The following is a 16,998-nucleotide window of genomic DNA, read 5'->3' on the forward strand; positions in this document are numbered from 1 at the left end:
TAAACTCTAAAGTCGAACATACCTCCGCGGGGGTGATGGTGTCAAAATAGCGACAGAAAAAGGTGAATGTCTCTCAGGGCCTCTGCACGCACCTCCCGTCAAAGCGGCGTGAGAATGGGACGACGAGAGGGGTCTCCGCATCGGGTATTGGGGCTAACCTGGGAAAGTAAGCGTAGACCCACAACTGCAAACCAAATACCAATACGATCATCAGATAAAGCAGGACGCAGAATAAAACAGAAATAGCAGAGCCGTGTGCAATGTGTTGAGCAGAGTGTACAGTGTGAGCAGTGTACAGTCGGTGTAAAGCAGAGTATGTGTGTGCCGTGTGTACAGTATACAGTCAGTATAAAGCAGGCCACAGTGTGTGCAGTGTACAGAGTACAGTACAAAGTATAGATGATAGAAAGCAGAAATGAAATGTGAAGAAGAAAAAGGAAATGCACCTCCCAAGCGCGCCAATAGCCCCCGAGCAACTGTCCATTGTCGTGGGAAGCTGAGCTCATGTACCCGTAGAGGGTGGCCAGAGCGGCACCATCCCAGTCATAGTGCAAAATCTGCCTGACATCCACCAGTGCACTAAGCAGGCAGAGAGGCACAGTGTTCGCCCGGTCGGCGAAAATGGTAGTCCCCAGCAGAAACATTAGAAAGCCGCGGGCGTACTGCTCCACTGCCTCCTGGGTCATTAGAGCCTCCTCGGTCAAAGCTGGCTGGACCCTGAACTGGACCTCGAACCACGAATATCGGATGAAGCCGGGACGCGCAAGAGGTGGCACCTCGTCGAGCAGATGGATCTGAGCAGCCGTCCACTCGTCCATATCAGTATCAAAGGGGATCGAATCACCCCCTACCCCGATGCCTGTGAGCATCGAGAAATCATAGGGAGTCATCGTCATGTCTCCCGTCGCAGAGAGATGAAACGAGTCGATGGTGTCCCACTACCTCTCCGCTAGAGCAGCAAGGAGAGGCCTGCTCGTAGTAAGTCTGGACAGCCCTCTGCAGAATGCACCAAAACCGGCTTGGTCCACGATGTGGCGGACCACATCAGGTAGCTCTGCGTACCAATCACGAGCTGCGATGTTCCCATATCCCCGGACGGTATGGGAATCTCCCTGTTTTCGAACATACAATTGCGAAGCAATGATAAATATACCAGTTTTGAAAGGCATTCAGAACTCAGGCAAATACAGCATGTCTGCAAGTCTTTCAGATTCAAACGGATACCGGGTGCCGGTGTGCTTATAGTGAACTGCAACATGTGATGTGTCGGCGTGTTTGAGTGGTTCAGTACAAGTATAGCATGTGTACATGTTTTCAGATTCGAACAGATATCGGGTGGTGGTGTGCTCGTAGTGAACTACAGTGACTGGTGTGTCAGTTTGTTTGAGTGGTTTAGGGCAAGTGTAGTATGTGTGTGTGCGTTCAGATTCGAACAGATAATAGTTGCAAGTGTGTTCACGGTCGATTACGGTGTATAGTGCCTCAGTGCATTTGGGTTAAGCAGTTAAAGACCATAATCAGTTATGGCAGCTAAGTGTTCTACGTTGCGGAAAGTAAAGCAGAGGGAAGAATGTTACCTCGGAAGCGCCGAAGGACAAATGAGATGTAGGCTCGCGCAAGAGAAGCTTTGGAGGCACGCCCCTCTCGAAACTCCTGAACTGGCGCAGTCCATCAGGAGGCAGGATGTGAATCGCCGGCCGGTAGATCGCCGGGTCGAACGGGCGGACGCTCAAGGGGAGGAGCTCGGCCCCGGGGTCCATCTCGTGATTCGGGGGAGTACCGCCCTCTGGGATATCATCCGCCATGTCAATGGTCGTGAGAAAATGGCCAAAAAAGTGAAAATCAGGCTGGAATGTGAAAGGTCAACGAAAAGTCAACCCCCGAGAGGGTGGAAAATGGCCGGAAAAGCTGGGAAGTGAAAAAGGTATAGGAATCAAGGAAAACTTGGGGGAAACAAACCCCAAGAAGTGGAAATCGAAAAGGAAGCGCCGAAACGAAGTTTTGATCGGATGAAAATGTTCGAAATGCGATAAGCTTCGCGAATCAAACGATGGAACGGGCGTAAAAACACGAGAAAAACGAGGAACGAAGGAAGAAAATGTCCTAGAGAGAGGGAGGAAGCATTTTCGGCTAGAGAGAAATGAGAAAAATAGGGTTTGAAACCCTATTTTAAAAGACCCAAGGTGAAAAGTCAAAACTGCCCCGATTCAGGCATTTTTGGCCGGTCGGCCAAATATTTGGCCGGTTATGTATTTTGATGGCCGATGAACAGCCGGTGACTCTCCCTTCCGGCCGGTGAGCCTCCTACAACCATGTTTGGGTCAGATCTGTAGTTTGGGGCCTTCATTGCTCAAGATAGTACATGAAAAGGCATTTCCGAAGCTCAATCGGCCTCCGTTTTGGCCTCGGACCGTGTCTTCTGTGCGTGGCACTCGAATATGTGCGAGGAGTATCCTTTTTGTATCCTTTTGTCCCTTACAAGATGTGAAAGTTGCCTTACTTGCATTGCATTACGACGCTTTGTCATGAACGCGCACTGGTTATGCGTTATCTAGTTCGCATTGTTGCGCACATATCTTGTAAGTATCATACACATGTCCATCGCACTGTCTTGTGCACTCGCGTTGTCTAACGCATCGCGCTGTTTTGCTTATCTTATTGCATTTTGCATGCACTCAATCGTGCTATTTTGCGCATCTTATTGCATTTTGCATACATTCCATCGCGCTATCTTGCGCATCGCACTGTCTTGTGCACTCGCGTTGTCTAATGCATCGCGCTATTTTGCGCATCTTATTGCATTTTGCATGCATTCCATCGCGCTATCTTGCGCATCGCACTGTCTTGTGCACTCGTGTTGTCTAACGCATCGCGCTGTTTTGCGTATCTTATTGCATTTTGCATGCATTCCATCGCGCTATCCTGCGCATCGCACTGTGTTGTGCACTCGCGTTGTCTAATGCATCGCGCTGCTTTGCGTATCTTATTGCATTTTGCATGCACTCCATCGCGCTATTTTACGCATCTCATTGCATTTTGCATGCATTCAATCGTGCTATTTTGCGCATCACACCGTCCTGTACACACCACGGTCTAGGAGACCTTAAATCCTCAGAAGGTGCAAGACCTTTAGTGCATTGATGTGCACAATCCATTTACATTGTCATGTATCTCAATAACCGTGCGTTGCCGCGCATTTAAAGTTTATGTATTTTCATGCGTCGTACGCCACGCGCTGTCGCGCATTTCAAAAAAGCAACATGCATCATTCGCATTACATTGTAAATAACGCATATGTCATGCATTATATTGTAAATAGTGCATATGTCTTGCATCATTGTAAATACTGCATATGCCATGCATTACACGTGGGTGGACAGGATCCGGCCACGTCTACTCACACCACTCACACCAAATAGTGATTACTATTTGGTGTGAGTACGGATTTAATCTCCACCTTACACGTCACCATCCGTACGTCCATCGACGGATGAAATTGCCTATCGGGTACAATTTCAACAGGGGGGGAGCTAGTAATATTATATATAGCGCCCCCCCCGGCTGGTGTGACCTCCCCCTATATAAAGCCTCGACAAACAACATTCACACCAGTGTAAGTTAAGTGTTAATCACTAAATAAGCTAAATAATGCCTCGCCAATCCTCTTTCCGTTTTTATGCCAAGAATGTCTTCCTCACCTACCCACAATGCCCATGCCCAAAAGAACAACTCTTAGAACTCCTCCAGTCTCTCCTCCAACTAGCCTGTCAACCATACTACATACTTGTCGCAAGGGAGCTCCATGAAGATGGAAACCCACACCTTCATGCCATGGTCCAATGCACGAAGAAGATCCAAACCTCCAACCCGAGATTTTTCGATCTCAGTGGAACCAATGGGAGGATCTACCATCCAAATATAGAAAAACTCCACTCGCCAACAGCAAGTCGACAGTATATACAGAAAGGGGGCGAGTTCGTCGAATGGGGAGAATTTTCATCTAAGGGGAGAAGTCCTTCGAAAAACAGAGACGAACTCTGGAAGGGAATACTTGGCGAAGCAGAAACGGAGGAACAATTCTTTGCTCTCTGCAAAGAAAGATGTCCCACCGATTACGTCACAAAATACCCCCAATTAAAAACATTTTCCAGGGATCATTACAAAAGAGAGAGGCCCCCATATACTAGCCCTTTTAATTCATTTCCTTTTTTAAATGAAGAAGTAAAAAAATGGGCAGAAAATAATATTTTGTTTGTAAGTCGAAATTGCGTTCAGTACGAGTTATGTCAAAATTGCTGTCTCTCCGTTTGGAGGGAAGACGATTTCCTTAGATTAGGGATACACAAAAATAATATAAACAATTTATATACTGACGAAGAACTCTCCTCCTCCTCTGATAACAGGAACCAGAGCAGAGGCCCATCTGCCCAATCTCTCTCTACCTCGAAGGACCCTCAAGAACAGGCAAAACTGCCTAGGCTAGAAGCCTCGGACGACACAATTACTTCTCCGGCAGAATAAGCTTCAAGGACTACGACCAAGACGCCGTCTACAACGTCATAGACGACATCAAATACTCGACAGTCCCTACCGAATTAATGAAGAATTTAGTAGGCTGCCAGAGAGATTTCCATGTATTTGTTAAGTTCCAACCAGATCTCACTATTAGAGGAGGAATTCCTTGTATTTTATTAACAAATGGGGACAGTAGTTGGTTAGATGCAATGTCCCCATTAATGAGAGAATGGTTTGATGTTAATGTGACCACTGTTATGATTAATGAAAAATTTTATTAATTTTATTTATGAAACCGCTCAAAGTTTATTTACTTACTACATTTCCCTTATCATCCACTATTACATCTTGAGTCACATCACTATTTTTTACACTGATGATTACATTTCGTAAAACATTAGAAAATTCTGCTGCATCCATAACAACTGATCCTCTACGATCAACTTCCTCTTTGCGTTCACCAACCTCTGAAATCGACGGACCAGGATCAACATCACTAGATTCATCACCACCTCTGCGTACATCAATCTCTGACAAACTCAGACGACCTCTGCGTTCATGAATGACTGAACCACTTTCCCCAAAACCTCCTAACAACAAATCTCTTCGCCTTTTCGGTAAACCAACAGACTTAGTCCGTGTCAGAATCGGAATGGCCTTCGTTGGAGGACAATGCCAGACATCAACATTATCATTAGTATATTTTTTAGATAACACAACAATAGAGGGGGCCCTCATTTGCGAATCTTCTGGCATGTCACTTGTAGAATACTTCAGATACCCCTTCATTTTACAATACGTAACCCCCCTTTTAATATTGGAATTTTCAAGTCGATACTTCACCATCCATGGCACCTGTTTGTCGTTAATTGAACAATAACCATTCCCATAATACACTAACTCGCATTGACAATCTACTGGGAAAATAAACCATGCCTGCAAACTGTCATTACCGTCTAACCTCCGATCATAAACATTTACTCTGACCAACCCACTAGCATTGGGTGCGCAAAGGGGGGAATATTTTATCAATATTTTATCAACCTTAATACTTTTTTGTTTGTATCTTAACCTCAATTGAGAAAATAAATTAGGCAACGCAAGTTCAATACAACTGAAATCACTTGCCGAAACACCTTCAACAACCCCAGTTTTTATATCGTCCACCTCCATTAACCTGAACATTAAAAATAAAAATACATCAAATTACAATTCTAAACAGTTTTAAAGTACATTTGACTCCTTAAAGTAATTTTGCATTCCTTTCCACTAACAGTAGCAGCCACTAAATATATGGCACCCTTTTGAATGCTTCCAACATTTCCCAACAGCGTATCTTTGTAGTCCGTCCAAACATCAACTGGGAAGAACCGGTCTACAACTTCTATCCCGTGACGAACGTACTCTTTGTCCTTGCCACCAACGAGCTTGAATCTCATTTTCTTTAGCATCCGAAAACGGTCAGACTGGTCAGGATCAACAATCCAGGTCTCAGGATTACCTTCGCCAACTCCAATAAATATCTTGTCAGGTGTAGGGACGGAGTCTGACGGACTATTATCACTGATGACAAAAAACAACACGTGGTGGACCACAGCTTCGTCCTTAGCATCCTGTCCCAATTGAACATTACCAATGAATTTGATACCCTTAACCACGATCTTGTCGTGCATCATTGTATATAACGCATATGTCATGCATTTCACCGTAATATAATGCATATGTCATGCATTTCCATTATAAATATTCCATTCCATTGCATATTTGTAAATGTTGCATTGTTTCTTGCATGCATTCACCGCATCACTTCCATCTAGGGCTTGCGCCTTTCCATGTTGAGCTTGGTCTGGTATGTGCCCATACTTTTTACGTCTATACACTCATAGTTCTGTATGACCGTTCTATGTTAGACGTGGTTTGTGTGTGTCCATACCTTTCCTCGGCAAGATTTGGTTTGGCTGCTTGCCATATCCATTATATATATTACATTGTAGTGTAATTTTTGCATCCAACATTAGGATCATTAGTCTTTCTTCTGCGGGTCATTTCCCCACCTATGTCATCCCACACTACAACAAAAGTAACCTATGGTGACGAAAACTAGTGAAGAAAATAAAATTCGTCACTAAATGAAAATAATTTGTGAGGAATTTATAAATTTTGTCACATATAATAAAAAAATAAAAATGATAGCTGACAAAATTTATTTTCGTCAATAAATACTTCATTTTAAGTGAGGAAAAATTAAGTTTCGTCACCAAAAATTTTCCCGCTATTTTTTTTGGGTGGCGCCAAAATTTTGAGACTTTTGGTGAGAAAACATTTTGTCACTAATTATAAAATTATTTGTGAGGAATATATTTTCGTCACCAAAACGTTTTAATATTTTTGATATCTTTTGGTGAGGAAATAATATTGTCACCAATTTTGGTGGGAAATTTTTGATATATTGAGCGGCAATTAAGAAAAAATAGGGTATTAATTTTTTTTACCCCTTTTCTGTTTATCATCTCTATCTCTCTCTCTTTCTCTCTCTCTCAAAATAGGGTATTAATTTGTCTTATCTCTTACTCCACCACGCCGATCACCATCGTCGCCTCTATTAGCCTTGCCGATCGTCGCCGCCACTAGTAGCCTTGCCGGTAACCGCCACATCTTCTTCGCCCGGTGATTTGGTCCTTGATTTCTCTTTGCTCTTTTTCTGGTATCTCTTTCTCTTATTCTCTGTATTGGTATGGTGACAAAAATTAGTGAATAAAACAAATTTCGTCACTAAATAAGAATAATCCATGAGGAATTATAAATTTTGTCACGTATAATAAGAATATAAAAATAATAGGTGACGAAATGTATTTCCGTCAATAAATACTTACTTTTAGGTGAGAAAAAAAATAAGTTTCGTCACCTAAATTTTTCCCACTAATTTTTTTTGATGGTGCCAAAATTTAGAAACTTTTGGTGAGATTTTTTTTTCAACAATTAAAAAATTAATAATGAAGAATATATTCGCGTCACCAATAAATTTTTTTTTTGAAAAATTTGATTTTAAATATTTTAAAACCATTTGGTGAGAAATATATTTTCGTCACCAATAATTTTTAATATTTTTAGGCCTTTTAGTGAGAAAATTGTTTTGTCACTAATTTTGAAAGAAGAATTTTAACATATTAAGCAGTGATGAAAAAAAATAGTCTATTATTTTTCCCTCCTTTTTTATTTTTGGATCAATTTTCCTAAATTATTTTTCCCTCCTTTTTTTTTTGGATCAATTTATTTTTCCCTCCTTTTTTTTTTCTTTTTTTGTTTTTTTTTATCAGTCTTCGTATCAATCTGTATCTCTATCTATCTCTCCCTCTCAAAACAAAACACAATCAGTTTTCCTATCAATCTCTATCTCTCCCCCTCTCCCTCTCCCTCTCCCTCTCCGGCGTCCTTTCAGTGTGTTCTTCTCCAGCGCCGCTGCCAACGTCCCTGTTCTCCTCCTTCAGTGTCGCCACAGACGTCGTATCTCCTTTACTACTGTGCGTTCTCTTCCATCAGATATGGGTCCTCTTTCTCTCTCACTTTCACTATCTCTCTCACTCAATTTCTCTATTTTTCTATCTCTGTTTTCCCTAATTTTCAAAATTAATGTTTTCCCTAATTTTTGAAATTAATTTTAAGAATTAATGCTGTATTTTATTCTTTCCAGCAAAGTTTCTCTTCAATAAATTTTGAATGTGTAAATTGTAAACTTGGCTATCCTTAATGTGTTTTGCTTGTTTCTTCTATAAACTTGAGAATGAATGTCCTATTGATTATAATTAACAGTTTGAATTTAGTAAAAGCCCTTGACTAAATGTGAATATTTTATATGATTTGGATTGTTTGTCTGTATTTTTAATAAAATTAGGGTTCAAATCCTCTCTATATTTGAATGTTTGTTCAATATCTGTTTATTTTATAGGTTTTTCTACTTAGGTTATTCATAAAAAAATAAAATTGATTACTTACGTCATGATATCAATCGATTCATTTGCTTTTGTGATCATCCTCCTAATTCTTCTTGGATACCATGCCTGGCTATTTGAGGATCCTTGTACATGCCTGATGCTCTGCTCTGCTACTGAGTAAATAATCCATGTAACTTCGTGTGCCTAATTTATAGTCATGGAAGACCAATTCTTCCTTTCTTCAATTTTCTCATCAGTCAAACAGTATTCAATAAAAGAAATCACTACAACAAAAAGTGTCTTCGGAGACAAAAACTAATGACGAAAATAAATTTTGTCACGAAAGACTTACCTTTTAGTGAAGAAAATAATATTTTGTCTCCAAATGTGCCATTTTTAGAGAGAAAAATAAAACTTCGTCACCAATCTACATACATAATAAAAAATTAGGTGACAAAATTATTTTTCGTCATTATTTTTATTTTTTTCATCACCAAAATTTTTTCCCGCTATTAAAAAATTTGAGGGGAATTATGCCGCCAAGTTAGTGACAAAAAATTCCATCTCCATTAAAAATATTATTAGTGAGGATAAATATTTTGCCACCAAATATTTCAATTTATAAAACTACGTAGTTTTGTGTTTTGGAGACAAATTCTATTCCTCACCAAATCCATTCTCTTGACCCAAATGATCCATTGCTCTCATTTCACACGCAGAGGCAGACTTTATAGCTTCATCAAAGCTCTTCGTTTCTCTCTCTCGCACCATTGTCCAACTCACAGCACCGTCCACGAAATCCAGGTTAGTTGTAGTCTCTGTTCCTCTTTCTCTAACCCTCTCTCTATTCGGGTCTCTCGTTTCTCATTCTCTACCCTTACTCTGTCTTCAGACGCGTTTGGGTCAAGATGAGATTAAATCCATTCCATTCATTGCTTCTAACATTTCTATAACCTCTCTACTTTGAAGGTTCCATGAACAACTTGAATGATTTTAATTTGGGAAAAAAATATGAAAAATATAATGATTATCATGTTCGATATTCTGATTATGATATTCATATTATAACCAATATAATCATTGAATTGAATGGATTGTTGTTGATTCTACACACTATAAAGTCTCATGATATTCTGATTGTGTTTGCTAGGTGTTTGATAAAATGCCACAATGGCTAGGTTTTTTCTTTATTGTTTTGTTTTTTTGTTCTTTTTTTTTTTTTTTGGTTGGAGAAATTGGTTCAATCTTAGATCTCTCCCATGGAGTTTGTGGCTTGTCGTAGTAAATTACTTCAACCCAAAGGCAGGTATGTCAGTGTTGTGTTAATTAAATCCTTTTAATGAATATGACTTTCCATATAGGTTGTATATATTACTGAATTTATTTTAATTTTCTTAATAATAAATCTTTTTCAACTACTATATAGTTATAAATAATGATTAATTTATTGTTGCTGACAGCCTTCAGGACAATGTTTTCAACTCTGGGGAAAATGGTATGTATTAACTGTAGTTTTTTCAACATTTTATTTGTTCGTATCCATATTGGTAACTTGGGATTGGTATTTGGCCTTTTATGTGGTCCTTATGTCAATTAGAATTCTGGATTGTTTTTGTATAATTGATTCAGAGTTCAGAAACCAAGAAAAATTTATTAGATCTTAATGATTGTCATGTTATCAGTCAATTCATGTTGATATGTGGTTAGGTTTTGTTACACAGTTCCTTTGGAATTTTATGCACCCTGGTGCGGTCATTGCAAAAACTTGGCTCCAATCTTGGATGAAGTTGCTGTTTCATTTGAAAGTGATGCTGATGTTGGCATTGCAAAGATTGTAAGATCTAAAACCCAAACTAGCTAAAGACTACTTGAAGAGATTTGTTGCTTTGTCAGTATAGACGGTTATTTTCTGCAAATATTGTGCACTTGAATTATGTTTCAATATTACTCTCAAAGTACCTTTCCTTTAATGTTATTTCTGCCTTGCAAATTGAAATTGTTTTCTTCCGTCATTTCTAGGTTGCAGGTTCATGTACTGCTCATCTATGGCTTCTAAAACTGAAGAGTAAAATTCTTTTCCTTCAGGCTTTTACAACAATATATAGTAAAAATTATTTTTAATTAATCTTAGCTTGATATTTTGGCTCATCTATGTTGGTATATTTCTCATCCATATATAGAAGCTTTTTGATTATTGAAATTTTTTTGGGTGTGTAGTATTTGCTCTCTCTCTCTTTGGTCCTAAAAGTTGTGGACAGAATTGTACAACATTGTTACTACACATGAATTAGCTCAATCTCAGTTCTTTATGCTCAACCTTAATCCTCTTTCACTTTCCTTCATTTCTTTTGCTCTTCTCTCTCTCTCTCTCTCTCTCTCTCTCTCTCTCACGGCATTCCTTCTGCCTCTTCCCCAAGCGCTGCTCCTCCTTAGGGCTCACCATGGTTGTACTTTAGAAGAATCTGGTTTGTTTAAGGTATGAATCTTTCAATTTTTTTTTCTCTATATCTAAAGAATCTTCTGATTAAACTCTGAAACACCTACTTCTTAATTGTTTAACACTGAAACACCTACTTCCCATTGATTTAACATTGAAACATCTACTTTCTCATGGATTTATGTCATTTTTTCATGGAATTAGGATTTATTTGATTTAACACATATTTTCTCATGGATTTAGGGCATTTTAATTCGATTTAACACTCAAACATCTACTTTCTCATGGATTTAGGGTGATTTAGGGTATTTTCTCATGGAATTAGGGTTTATTTGATTTAACACTAATATTTTCTCATGGATTTAGGGTATTTTAATTTGATTTAACATTCATTCTCATGGATTAAGGGCTTACTGAAACAATTGATTTCTTATGGATTAAGGGCTTTTACCCTAAGTTTTCTTTTCTTTTTTAAAATTGAGAACTCATCTAGACTCATTCCATATGATAAATTTGAGGTTTAATAGTCACACCATCAACTAGTGCGCAAATAGAAGAAGATTCGAACTAGAAACATACTCACTTACCAACTCGCTTAATTGTACTTTAGGGGACTGTAATTTAAATGAATTTTTAGGAGTACTTACATAATTTTGTGGTGTATTTAGAGGCTTGTACATGAATCATTCAAGTAACATATGTGAGAAATGGTCTAGGCTGCAGTTGATATTGCTCTGTTCTGAGCTTGTGGCCTAGGCTGCAACCACTGTGGCTTGGGCTGTGGCCTGGTGTTTTGTTGCAGTTGAGTCTGCAACCTGGTCTCTGCTTGTTCCAGCTCACTTTCATATGAGTTTCCTTTGTCAAACAAGTCATATGTATGCCAACATTGACACATCTGCTATTGTCTGTGTTAGATATGATTTGGACATTAATTTGGATAAGCTTTCTTTGTTTTGTTTTTTTATGTGTGTGTGTGTGAGGCATATGCCTATCTAGTCATTTTTACACATTTAAAAGCACAAAAAATACTTATTTTATAGTAGATTATTATTTGGTTGAAATTTTTATGTATCTAATTTATAATCAAATGGTCAGATAGTCACTATTGACAACTACTAAGACTTCTGAACATGGCATCCAAAGAAAACCAATTATGCATAAGCAAAAGCTATCTCAAAGGGGCCCATAAGCAATCTTCTTTTCCCAATTTTATTTGACAGATTAATATAAATATTTTAAAAACCAATATTTGAGATGATTAAACAAAAGATAATAATAAAGTCAGCAAAGTACCTGTACTGTATTTAGACCAGAAAATGGACATTTTAGCTGCTATGGAGGACTCTGAGGATCAAGCTGCCCACTACAATAACTAGAAGGAACAGCAGAGAGTTCCTGCCTTCCTTTCCACTCCTCACCAGGCTTGAGTGTTATTGCTTTTTCCACCGCAGCAGTCTCCATGCACAGCATGTGCTTATAAATGTGTAAACTATATATTTTGTGTGTCGCTCACGTCTTGTCTCCAGATATATATACATATATATATATATTTATTTTTTTAAAAATTTTAAATTTACTGTGTTGGTGTCCATGTTGGGTCATGTGTCCATGTTCATGCTTCTTAGGCAACTATTGATGATCTCAGAGAGTGCACTGCCTAGTTGTTGAAGTATCAATTCTAGACCACCAAAATTTTAACTATTGTTGAAGGTTTATAAATGAGAAGTTATGCTTGTATTGACTATTATGTTGTCTTAATTCCTAGATTTATGTTTGCTGGCCTTTGCTGAGGCATTCTTAACTACACCATTTGCTTCAACTGAAAATTTTTGACCGGGAAAAAGTAAAGCTAAGAGAATACTGTTACAGTTACAAATTTTATTGTTTGTTTACTTTTCTCAGATGAATACTCAGATATTATTAGCAAGTAGATATCTTATAGAATTCATCTATGACCCCTTGTGATTCGTTTTGTGTGGGGATTGGATTATCCCTTGTCTTTGCATTGTGGCAGGTTTTAGATTTATTAACTTACCTTTGTATACTGAAAGGTATTTTTAAGAATTTTGTGATTCGAGGAAGTGTGAGAATAGATTATAGTGGAAAAAGTATTTGATTTTGACAAAAAAAAAATAGCTTATATTATCATTACGGAAGTAATCTAAAGTTTTCAGATCATTAGTTATTTTCAGAAAAATTTGTAAATCAATTCAAAAGGATTTATTTTAAAAGCTTCGAAGAAGTTGAAAGTCCCTGTATGTTTTTTGTAATTATGGTAAGATTTGGCTGGTTTAACTAGTTTGATGAACTGTGGTTGGTGCTTGATGTATTTTTGGTAAGAACTTTAATATGCACGCATTGTTGACAAGATGCTGCACCTACGGACATACTATGGCATGTTTGCTTCTAATACATCCCCTCATTCACAATGCTTTCAATTGTGACCTGAAAAATAGACGGAGCCTGTAGCACATTTTGAATCAGTTGTGGCTATAGTGCTTAATGTACTTTGTCAAATTATAGGCAGTATTGGAGCAATTTCAAGGTCTAGGAGTACGAATTCAATTAGCTTGCAATTTTCTATCATTTATAGGAGTGGTATTCAAGTGCATATTTGTTAAGTCATATTGGGCATTGCAGTGATTTTAAATGATTTGAGGCAACTACGCTCAATTACATTGGGATTCAAAGTCATTTTGTGAAACATAAAGGGCACTTGTATATTTGAATATGTGCAAAATACTACCATGTTTTTCTTTTTTATTTGTTCTCTATTACAAACATCATGTCCGGTCTCGTGGCAGTGAGATACATTAAACTACCCACCAGCTGCTTGTAATACGTCTCATCAACTAAGTCTCTATTTCCGTGTTGCTTTATCATCAAGGATCACCTCAACTCTTTGAAGTTTTGAATTGTTATATGCATTTCTACTAAATTGGTTTATAAAATAAAATTATTTATATATGAGTTTAGATGTAATTGATAATATATTAATGTTTGCCTTGTTTATTTTCTTTGCAGATTGGTTTTGATGACGTTCGGAAGCATACTTGCAAATGAAGATCAACTGTTGAATTTTTTTCCCTAAACTGATGCTTAGTTGTAGTTGCAAATCAAGATTGAGTATTGATTTTTTTGTGTGGACTCCACGTTAGTTCATTTTGGGATTTGCTTTGATGGTTTTTTTGTGATACTTAATGGATTATTATTAAAGTTGTTTGATGGATATATTTTGATTTATAATATAAATGGTTTAGTGAATTTTTTTGTGGAGTGATGTATAATAACTAGTGGATTTCTTAGTACAATTAAAAGGCTATTGGGATATGAGCAGGGATATTTGTGAAATAATAATTTAAATTGAATATAAAATATGGAACAAGTTTAGTGACGAATTTGTTTTGTCATTTGTACTTGTTATTATGACAAAGTGATTATTCGTCACTAATAAACTTTTTTGTGACAATTTACTGCAGTTTATATATGAAAGTTTTTATTTATTTTGTTGTTTGGTGACTAAAAATTTCATCACGTATATATATATTTGTCACAAAATATATTTCGTTACCCATGTATGACTTTTGAAGACGAAAAATTATGACTTTTGAAGACGAAAAATTTCGTCACTTTTACATCTTATTGTGACGAAATTATTTCATCATCAATGATCAACATGCGTGACAAATTTATTCGTCAACTAAAGTTATAAATATGGTACTAAATAACTATTTGGTGACGAAAATGAGAATTTTTGGGGACAAAATGTTGTTTTATTGGTGACAAAAAATTATGACTTTTGAAGACGAAAAATTTCGTCATCTTTACATCTTATTGTGACGAAATTATTTCCTCATCAATGATCAACATGCGTGACAAATTTATTCGTCAACTAAAGTTATAAATATGGTACTGAATAACTATTTGGTGATGAAAATGAGAATTTTTGGCGACAAAATGTTGTTTTATTGGTGACAAAAAATTATGACTTTTGAAGACGAAAAATTTCGTCATCTTTACATCTTATTGTGACGAAATTATTTCCTCGTCAATAATCAACATGCGTGATAAATTTATTCGTCAACTAAAGTTATAAATATGGTACTGAATAACTATTTGGTGACGAAAATGAGAATTTTTGGCGACAAAATGTTGTTTTATTGGTGACAAAAAATTTCGTCACTGAAGTAATTTCATTGGTGACGAAATTATTTTTCGTCACGCTGGTTTTTAGTGACAAACATTCAATGACAAAACCGGTGACGAAAATATTTCCTCACAAATATCTATAGTGACGAAATTAGCTCTTTGAAGACAAAAAAATTTCGTCATTCAAGACCCAACTTGTTGTATCCAATTACCTGTTCTTGTGTCCGTCTACATCACTCATAGTTCTGCATGTGTACGCGCCTATTCCACATTGGTATGTTGGTTTGAGGGTTGCGGCACCTTTTCTATGGTAGACGGACTTGTTATTTCCATCAATCTATTTGACATTTGTGTGGTTTTGAACCGCTCATGATTTGATTATGATTTAATTGCATTGCATTTTCATCTGCATTACTATACATAGTTTTGTATATCGCATATCATTTTGCATTCATTTTGCATATTGCTAACGATATCTGTACCTGTTAAGTTTGCTTTCTTTCAGGCACGATATTGTATGTACGGTCCATTTGAGGCTGGTGCAACCAAACGAACCGCGTAGGTATTGTATTCTCCGAGTGAGACGTATCGAGAATTACATAATTCTCTTACGTCCTTTCTGCATAGTAGTGTAGTTTGGTGTATGCTAGCTTAAAACTGTCGCATGTTATGCTTTGTTACAGTTTTCTTTGCATGATCATAAGTTATGTTCGGCTTTGTGCATTGTCTTGCATTTTGCCCCTGCCTTCGGGCGCATATCTTGTCTGTCTTGCATGTTTGTCTAAGTCTTCGGCCTTGTCAAAAATGGGTCGTCTCTGGGCTTTGACATTCACTCCCGTCATTGTTATGACTTTCGAGTTCTGTCAAAGAGGGACAACTGTAGACACCCCATTTTTGACCGTCCTCAAGACTTGGACGTCACCGCTTGAACACCCAGTGATCATCCTTGGTCAATTGTATTTTTGGCCGGCCGGCTATCTTTTCTTGGTCAATTGTATTTTTGGCCGGCCGATTACTGTGCATCTGCTTTTGCAGATATTTTTGTGTAGCTGGTATACACTTTCACCCGTGTATGGAGGGATTGCCCTCTTGTTAGCTTCCTTTGGAAGCTTTACAAGACCATTTTGTCTACAAAAGAGAGGCTCTTCTCTCTTGTTTAAGGGTTAGACAAGTTAGACATTATTTTTCAGAGCTTTGAGTTCTAGGGTTAGGGTTTGTATATATCCTATCTCTATATCTCTCTTTCTTGGTGTATTTGTGTGTGTTTTAGGCCTTAGTATTGCACACAAACACCCACTACTACACCATTCTCTTGGAACTGAGGTTCTAGAGGGTTGTTTTTGAAGTTTTGAAGCTGATTTGGGCCTAAGGAGACTGCTGGTCCACCATTTGTGAAGAGGGTCTACAAGGGTAAGAAACTTGTCTCTTTTCTTCCATTTTTGCATAGCTTATTTACCTATCTTGCATCTATTTTTGAGCTTAGTGTATAACATATAAAAGTTGTGTTTTTACTTGCTCTAAGTAGTTTCTTAAGGGTGTTTCAAGCTTTGGGGTTGTTTGACCCCTCTTAAGCCTTGAAAGGCTCCATTTTGTGCCATTTTGGTTGAGCTCCTGGACCATTGTGTTTGGGCCTCCTCACCACTGAAATCTTTAGGGATTTCAGAGGTGAGGATGGTGTCTTGAGGTCCCAAGAAGGAGAGGGCCACCCCCTCTCCTTGTTGTCCTTGAAAAGGGCCATTTTTAGCCTCTTGAGGGAGCATATAGTTTGAGTATGTATTGACCATGCCTTGGCTGATTTTCAGGCTCATTATGTCATAACATGGCATTGTTGTATGTTGGTTTTAGTACATCATGCTTGTCTAGCATACATACCTTGTAATGCCATGATTTGCCTCAATATATGCATAGCATTTAGACTACCATGCTTTTGTGTTTTGGACAAGCTTTGTGAAGCTTATATGCATA

General features: G+C 37.8%; 1 long non-coding RNA gene across 1 annotated transcript; it reads left to right on the top strand.

Annotated features, from left to right (window-relative positions):
- The first annotated feature begins 9,025 nt into the window (after positions 1–9,025).
- Positions 9,026–10,811, top strand: LOC145803170 (uncharacterized). The gene is made up of 3 exons (XR_014345288.1): positions 9,026–9,251; positions 9,680–9,942; positions 10,169–10,811. It is a non-coding gene; the product is annotated as an uncharacterized LOC145803170 (long non-coding RNA).
- Positions 10,812–16,998: the final 6,187 nt, after the last annotated feature.

This window comes from Camellia sinensis, chromosome 11 (genome assembly GCF_055761805.1).
Source record: "Camellia sinensis isolate YWXY chromosome 11, ASM5576180v1, whole genome shotgun sequence".
Classification (NCBI taxonomy): domain Eukaryota; kingdom Viridiplantae; phylum Streptophyta; class Magnoliopsida; order Ericales; family Theaceae; genus Camellia; species Camellia sinensis.